This window comes from Rutidosis leptorrhynchoides, chromosome 2 (genome assembly GCF_046630445.1).
Source record: "Rutidosis leptorrhynchoides isolate AG116_Rl617_1_P2 chromosome 2, CSIRO_AGI_Rlap_v1, whole genome shotgun sequence".
Taxonomy (NCBI): Eukaryota; Viridiplantae; Streptophyta; class Magnoliopsida; order Asterales; family Asteraceae; genus Rutidosis; species Rutidosis leptorrhynchoides.
The window spans coordinates 490,167,732-490,174,161 of record NC_092334.1 but is presented as its reverse complement, the minus strand read 5'-3'; positions in this window follow the sequence as shown (position 1 = coordinate 490,174,161).

Genomic DNA, 6,430 nt, shown 5'->3' with positions numbered 1-6,430 from the left:
TGGCTGTACATTACCAAGAGGTACGCTCAGTGGTCACCAGGCGGTTAGCTGGGAAGGCACTGAGTGGGATGCGTCCCCACTGTGTTACAGGTGGTATCAGAGCGTTGGTCCTAGTGAACCAGGTCTTGCATTAGTGTGTCTAACTGATAGTTGTTAGGATGCATTAGCGAGTCTGGACTTCGACCTTAGCTGCATATTATACGTATTGTTTATCATTCCTAGTGGAAAATTACCTGATTATCATTCCTAAGTTTAGACATGACTTCCTGCACTTATTTGATAGATCGTTTACAGATAAATTCATATCTTAGCGTATCTGCTAATTCATATCTTAGCGTATCTGTTACTGTAGACTTTATCTGACACGTTTCCTTAAATCTCTCCGTAATCTACGGGATCTTCTGTACTATACATAGATATTCTATGTAATTAGAATATCATCCGATATCCGAAATTCATTTCATACCAAAACCTCTTTATCTAACCGAGCAAAATGGAACTCACCACTAGTTCAAGCCCCTCGGATTCCGATATGAAGTCCCACTCAAGCTCCGAAAGCAGTATGACCGGAATGGACCAACCAATTCATCTGATGGGTTAGTAGTTGACTGAATCATTGGAGGCAAGAAGAAGGTGATCCTTTACACCAACTGAATTCACCTCTTGGCGAAGAACCTGAAGCACTTACCGGCGAACCTATCCGAAACACCATTTTCAGCCTCATCTCCAGGGTGGCTCGTCACAATTATCTTCTATCTAAAATTCTAAACTTTATTCATCCGCTCGTTCCAACCGTCAACCTTTTTGCCGTAATGGAAGAAGTTAACGAACTTCACGCTCGAGTAGTGGCTTTGGAGAATATGGTGCAAAACTTAACAGCTCCAGCAACATCACCAGCACCAACAGTACTATCAACATCAACACCAGTACCACCAACAACCCAAGTTTCAACATCACACGCTTCAACATCTCATTCTGTACCTCGAGCATAATTTTCGTTCTACGTATCGTTCTACACCGACTATCTTTGTTCTACATATCGTCCTATATCAATTACCTTTGTTCTACATGACGATTATGTAATCTCTAATGTTTTAGAGATTATATATTCTTATTCTAACGATAAATTCAATGAGTCTAATATCATATTGACTCATTAAATCCATGATTACATCTGAAGAAAATATATATGTATGTATATTTTCATAAAGATTGTAACTAAAAATTCTTTTGTACAAACTGTTAATGGTGAAAATATTTTAACGGGTAGGTAATACCCGAGGAATATTTAGATTTCACATTAATAAGTTACACTGTACATTCGACGAAGCTGATTCAACAGTCATTTACTATCCTACTTACAACTACCGATATACGTATCCGTTCACCGCAGAATAACCATTTTCATTCAATTTCATATTAGGATTTTGACCTATCAGAATTCAACAAGTGGCATAATGAAGAAAATATTGGACAAAAATAAAATTTGTTAGAAACAAACGAATTAACTAATTAAAATATTGTTAAGAATCCACGCTAACTGTTCCTAGCTAACTGTTCCTAGCTAACTGGTTACATTTTATTTATCGCAATTTACATTCTTGCAATTTACATTCTCTCAATTTTATTTATTGTCATTTAATTTCTGTTATTTACTTTTACGCACTTAAAATCGGGACACATGTACACAATACGTCGGATTAATTCTGAGACAATACGTTGTACACGGTTCATGATATATTTATTCATTTATTTTACGCACTTTAGATAACGGGACACGTATGCAAGGTTTCGACCTATCATATCGACCCATCTATATATATATTTCGGAACAACCATAGACACTCTATATGTGAATGTTGGAGTTGGCTATACAGGGTTAAGGTTGATTCCAAAATATATATATGGTTTGAGTTGTGATCAATACTGAGACCGGTACACGGGTCACGATACGTATTAATTAATTCGAATATTATATATTAAACTATATATATGAATCATTGGACTATTGAACTATTGGACTGTTGGACTGCTAACATTGGACAATTAAAATGGATTAAAATATTGATTATAACATATGAAACTAAACAATTATTCAAGTTTGCCACTTGATTTCTTCTTAAACCTCAATTTGAATCTTGACGATTCCAATCCATGTTTAAATCTTTCATGATTCTTGAAGACACCTCAACCGAGAGGATAAACCAACTGTACTTCATCTACGAAAGAAACGATTGATACATGTAGTTATGCACCTGAAAAACTCTCGGAAACTAAGGAATCTTTTAACACATAGATGTGCTAATTCTTTTAGTGTTATTATTACCCAAAATAATTTAGTAATCCCTTTCAAAGTGGCAAATTTTGTCACAGCTCCAGCAAGTCAACTTCAACCTTTCGTCCGAAATTATATACCTCTTCGTGCTATCTGTATTACATTATATCGGAAATTTCCATAAAACCTAAGTATGAATTATGAATGTGTCTGGAGTAGTGTTGGGAATTGAAGCATGAGTTAGTATAATATAATGCGCTTGGCCAACGTGATTATATTACAGTAAGTCATGCTAAATTTCTAATGTAACGTGATGATGATTCACAGACCTTATCCTCATCATGTGTCATGTTACATAACTCTTTCATTCTACATAACCTCCGAACTATCAAGAAGATTATATTCTTGATAGTTCTATCTTCAGTAATTTTGATAAATTTGAAAATCAAATCGTGCTATCACGTTCCTTCCTACTTAGAACATTATAATCATTCGAAATTCTATATCTACGAATTTTGGACCATTATTCGCTTGACTTGAAGTCGGGAAGAGAAAACAAAAGCATAGAGCTTCGAAATATAAGGGAGAATATAAAGCCCGATAACAACGCATAAATTACAAACCGTGTATGTCAATGTTTATCGCAACATAAAGACACGGGAGAATTAAAAACACTAAAACCCCAAAGGTGAAGTAAAAGAAAGTGGATTCCTCTGGTGGAAGTTGGAAAAGGAGAATGAATGTTGCGATAGTAAGGATGAGGACAAGGATCAGAACTGGATTAAGCATTTTCACAATCGTTTAAAAGTATGGATCGAGAAAGAAAAAATAATCGAACGGAAGGGTTTAATCTATAATGAAAATATCAGACGTAGCAATCAAGACAGATGACCACATTTAATTAAAAAGATCCTAATTTCCTCAAATTCCGAAGACTCAAATCTTATTTAGATTTCGAAGATTTCCTTAATCCCTTGAATTCCGGAAATTCAACCAAGACAACGTCAAAAGTAAGACGAATCTTTATCCTCCACATATCACTCTTTTGTGATAGCTTTACCCATACGCTTCACATGATCGAATCGTATTGTCTATATTAATCAATAATGATAAAACTCTAATTATCAACTCATATTCATGAAAACATTTTTATTGTTAGCCATGACTACCTCACTCAAATTTCGGGACGAAATTTCTTTAACGGGTAGGTACTGTCACGACCCAGAAAATTTCGACTAATTTTAAATCAAACTCTCGATACGATATTATATTTTCACATGATAAGCAAAGTCTGTTAGGTTGGATCTCAAAAATTTTGAACTGTTTCATATATTCAATTGACCTTCGACCATTCCCGACGACTCACGAACAACTATTTGTAAATAGTTACATATATATTTAAATAAATACATATAATGATATATATAAAAATATATATATGTAAATATTACTTGTAAATATATAAAGTTATATTAAATTTAATTGTTTAAAATAAATAATATATTTGTTTTAGTAATTAACTTTGCTATTTTTAAACTGTTTATATATAGAAAGGGAACATAAATGATTTCGAGTTTAATTAGTAAACGTCAGTAATACTCGGTTGACATTTCGTTAGCATTCATATAGATTTAATATAAGTTTATGAAGTATTAAAATAAGAGTTGAACTGTAAATCGATTACGAAGATTTTAGATTTGTTAAAAGTATTTTTACCTTTTTAAGTTTAAATATTAGTACTCCGTACATATAAATCGGAACAGAAAATAAATAATTTTCGAACCTTTTTGATCAGGTTTCAAACAGGTAATGAGTGAAATAATTAAATATATTTAATCTAAAAATTTGGGATTTTTAGGAACACTTTCATACGTCAACTGTTTAGCAATGAACACGATATAGCACTCCGCGAAGTAAAAATATCTAAAGTGTCAGCAGATTTTTATTTATAGTTGTGCACATGTTCTTTTTATTTACTAAATTATTATTATTAATTATTATATTATTATTATCATTACCCTAAAAGTTATATAAATATACCTATAGAGATATGTATGGGATATGTAAAGATTCATCCATCTCTAACTCTATTGTCAAGCATCAACAACCATAACTCACCGCCACCATTTCTTCTCCACCGGCACCACCATAATCCACCACAGTCAACCACCACCCTCGACCTCACTCTCCTCTCTCTCTAACCATCTCTCTCCTATCTCTAACCGAAGGAAAACTCACCACCATCGCCACCTATCATGAACACCATAATCCGCCACATCTCTCTCTCTTCTTTCTCTCCCTATATCTTCGTGAATCACCATAAACAAACCGCCATCTTTCGATCACCTTTGAAACCACCACGTTACTACTTCTTTTTTTTCTTCAATGATTATCACCACTATAAACCATCTCCTGCTGCCTATTATTCTTTCTAAGCTCGTCCAACACACAACCCATTTAACCATCGATAATTACTACTGTATGTTTGCTTTAAACGAAACCCCATAACCACAACCATCAATGAACATCACCACCTGCACGTTAGACTACTGCTGCTACATCTTCCTGTTCAACTACAACTGCTATTCTTGCTTCTGTTTTTCTGCTACAGTAACAGTAACAATGTTGAAGATGATAAATAGTGCCGTGATGAAGGTGATTTACGAGATGAATGATGAAGGAGATTGATGATAAATACGATGATCCAGTGATGATCAGATGATGTTAACGATGATGATGGAGAGGTGATTAAAGATTGATGATGACACGATGGTGATAACAGTGATATATGATAATCGACTGCTGCCGTTACCTTCTTTTCCTGTTACAGTTACGATGATGATGATTTAAGTATGATAATGATGGTAGACATGAAGATGATGATGAGGTTAGATGACAAGATGAGTGGAGAAGATGATGAGATGATGATGATGTAATAATGATAAGAGCATGCATTTTTTTTTTATTTTTTTTCTGCTGTTTCGATTATATCATTGCAAACGAATTTACAGTCCATAAAATCCAGTTTTTAAGTGGGCTTAGTATTTTATTGTTGGGCTGAGGTTGGGCCGAGACCCATCTGAAATCATAATGAAGATGATAAACACTTAGTAGCGGTTAAATCAATTAAATTACGAACTAATTCAAGAAAGAAACAAGCAGAGTGATGCTTAGTTGGTTTCCTGTTAAGCCATAGGTCCTAGGTTCGAAACCAGGCTACAGCGTACATTTTTTTTATCAACAAAAGATGCTGTCAATAGTGGGCCGGTTGTTGGGCTAGAATTCCAAACTTGGGCTCCTTTAACGAGTTAAATAGAATTGGGTATTAAGTTTGATCAGAAATTGGGCAGGAGCTCAATTGGTTAAGAGTATTAGCGGGGAGCGGAGGTGGAAGGTTCGAATCTTGTCTGCAGCACTTCTTTTTAGAAAAAGCTTGGAGAGGGTATACACTTTTATTTTATTTCTATCCTTATTATTATTAGTAATCATTAATTATTATGATTATTATTATTATTAGTATTATTATTATTAGTATTATTATTATTATTATTATTATTATTATTATTATTATTATTATTATTATTATTATTATTATTATTATTATTATTATTATTATTAACATTACTTTTATTATTAGTAATATTATCAAAACTATCATTCTAACAAATAAATATTTTGTGCATTAAAAATACATGTTACATAACTATATTAATAATACATATAACAAATTATCGATTTTTGATATAATACCAATTACAAATATATATAAATTAATATAAGTATGTGTATAAATATTAATAAGTTTACTAAATAAATATATATAACATATAACTGAAAATATAATATACCAATTTGTTCAATTCCGATTACATGTGTTAATATATACATAATATAGGTTCTTGAATCTGAGGTCAACCCTACACTTGTTAAATGACGTCATATGTATTTTTACTAGAAAATACAGTATGGTGAGTTTCATTTCCTCCCTTTTTAATTGCTTTTGCAATATATATTTTTGGGCTGAGAATACATGCGCTGCTTTTATAAATGTTTACGAAATAGACACAAGTACTTAAAAATATATTCTACGTTGAGTTGTACCAATGGCATATTTCCCTGTAGCTTGGTAACTACTATTTACATGTGGTATTGTAA